This window comes from Artibeus jamaicensis, unplaced genomic scaffold (genome assembly GCF_021234435.1).
Source record: "Artibeus jamaicensis isolate MK-2021 breed Jamaican fruit bat unplaced genomic scaffold, CSHL_Jam_final contig_3126, whole genome shotgun sequence".
NCBI lineage: Eukaryota > Metazoa > Chordata > Mammalia > Chiroptera > Phyllostomidae > Artibeus > Artibeus jamaicensis.
Window position 1 is genome coordinate 6,010,357 of NW_026521723.1, and position 2,686 is coordinate 6,013,042.

The 2,686-nt window shown below is 48.2% G+C and overlaps 1 pseudogene; it reads left to right on the plus strand.

Moving 5' to 3' along the window:
* Nucleotides 1–383: 383 nt before the first annotated feature.
* Nucleotides 384–779, plus strand: LOC119051905 (40S ribosomal protein S15a-like; annotated as a pseudogene).
* Nucleotides 780–2,686: the final 1,907 nt, after the last annotated feature.

Genomic DNA, 2,686 nt, shown 5'->3' on the forward strand with positions numbered 1-2,686 from the left:
TTTTTAGCCCACTCTCTGACTGCCAGTACAGTTGACTGGTCATTCTGCCAAGTGATTATTTGCCAATGAACTGAGTTCCGGTGATATCTTAGTTCAGGCTGCTGTAACAGTACCACAGGCTGGGTAGCTTAAGCATTCATTCCTCACATTTCTGGAGGCTGGGAAGTCCAGGACCAAAGTGCCCTCAGATTCTGTGTCTGGTACGAGCTTGCTTTCTGGTTTGCAGATGGCTGCTGCCTTCCTCCTTTAAAAGGTCATTAATCCCACCAGGAGGGCCCCACCCTCGCTGCCTAACCTGAACTTGGTCACCTCCCAAAGGCCTCCACGTATTATCACGTTGAGATTAGGGCTTGCCCTTCCTGCCATCTTTCTGTGCCTCCATAATGGCGCACACGAAAGCCCTGGCGGATGCTCTCAGGAGCACCAGTGATGCCAAAAAGAAAGGCCCAGGCCAGGGTCTCATCAGGCCGTGCTCCAAAGCCATCCTCCGGTTTCAAACTGTGATGATGAAGCAATGTTACATTGGCGCATTTGAAATTATCGATGACCCCAGAGCTGGGAAAATTGCTGTGAACCTCAGGGGCAGGTTGAGCAGGGTGGAGTGATCAGCCCCAGACTCAGTGTGCAACTCAGAGATCTAGAAAAATGTCAGAACGACCTGCTTCCGTCCTGTTGGTTTGGTTCCATTCAGCGGACAACCTCAGTGGGCATCACGGACCATGAAGAAGCAAGACAAAAACACGGGAGGAAAAGTCCTGGGATTTCTTATAGGCATGTAATACAACACGTGCAGATAAAATGCCTCAACGGACAAAAAGAGAGAGATTAGTATTTGGATACAGAATGAGGCAAAAGTAGGCTTACAGTTGTGAGCACGTGAAGCACGGACTTTATTCTTATATTATGATTTATTAACTATTATGTTGTTTTCCATAAGAGTAACTGTAAATCCACTTTTCTCCACACTGTAAATGAATTCTCTGGGAGACATATTCAATCCACAGAAGGCGAATTGCCTGCTTTCACACTGACTTAGAACTTCAGACACAGAAGCCTCAAAACTTTCTCAAGATCTTACTCATGCTCGGCCAATAAATTCCTCTGTGAATTATATGTCTTTAGCCAAAGACACAGAGGAAACTGTGTTTGTCTAGGTACCTAGCACACAGTAGGGACTCATCAGATAGGGATAGAGTGAGTGAGTGGGACTACAGAGAGGTTCCCCCAGAGTCCACATCCCAGGCTGTACTTTTACCCCACAGACACCAATAGGGTGGGGCTGCTCTTTCACTAGGGTGTTTACATACCTTCCCTGCAGTGCCCACCCTGCTTCTCTGCATCCTGGCAGAGGGGAGTCTGTTCCATTTCAGAGTTGGGATGAGCGTTCACCCCCTTCCCCATGCCCTCCTTGCTGGTGACCGGACAGCATCGGGCAGCCCAGGGAAGAGAACCGGGAGAGCTTCTGGCCTGTCCTTGTCCTTACGTGGCCAGTGGCTCCACTGAGGACTCCAGGGCCCGGCTCTCTGTGCTCATCCTGGGTTGGTGATGGCTGGCAGCGGCCACCCCCCAGGCAGCAGGCCAACAGCATGGAGATGCCAGCTGGCTCCTCTGCCTGTACCACCCCATCTGCTAGATGAGGGTGATACTGGGAGAGGCCGGGAGAAGCTGGCCGGCTTACAACTTGAGGGCTAATATGTGTACATATTGCCTGTGGGCTGGGAGACGAGGGGAAGAGGTTATGGGGAAGGGCACCTTGTTTTCTTTCCCCAGCGAAAGGAGCAAGAAGAGATTCCCTTCCCTATTTCCTTTCTACACCAGCTGTACTGAAATCCCACCTGTCAGTTACCCACTGAACCTGAATTTCTTCTTTTGTATGACAGATGGAGACTATAATAGAAATTCATGTTATTAATACTCTAAACAAAAAAGCTCAAGGTTAGTGTCCCAAATTCCTAGCTTCCTGAAGACTGATGGATGAGATTTATGAAGTTTGCTGCAGGTGATGAAGGAAGCAAGGGCTAAAGACAACAGAACTTTCGCCAAGGTTAGGTGCCAAGGCAAGCTCACAATGACTGTGAGTAGCTCTGGAGGGGAAAGGGCTGGATGAAAGTTGCAAACTACCTACAGATTTTCAGCTGCCAAATTTTCCAAGGAGAGAACACAAAATAAAATGCCTTTAAGAGCCAGGCAGGTGGTGTGAGTGGAGCATGCTAGGGTTTTGCATAGCCAACCTTAGCTATGTTCCTCCCTTCCACAAAGATGTTTTCTCTGCCTGTTGGTGGTAAAACAAGCAGTCCTCTGGGTGTATGATCTGTTTTCTCATGTTTTTGTGGACTCATGCCCACGGAAAAATTATTTGTCTACTACAAGCAAAATACTAAAACACAGGCTTACGTAGCAGCCTTAAAAGGAGCTACAGAGACCTGGGGAGTGTGTGCTCCCCCCAAAGACGGCAGAACTGCAGCAGCCCCAGCTGATCACTGTGGGTGGTATGTGGGTCCAGGACGGCCAGTTCTTCTACCTTTTCTTTTGCTTAACAGAAGCTTGTGATGGGGGTGGAGGCAGAAGCACTCATTAAACTCACAGTTACCTTTCACTACACCCTTTATTTCAGGACTATTTCACATAGTCCTGAAAACATTTCTGGAAGCAAGTGGTTACTATTTTTTTTTAATGTAACAAATGA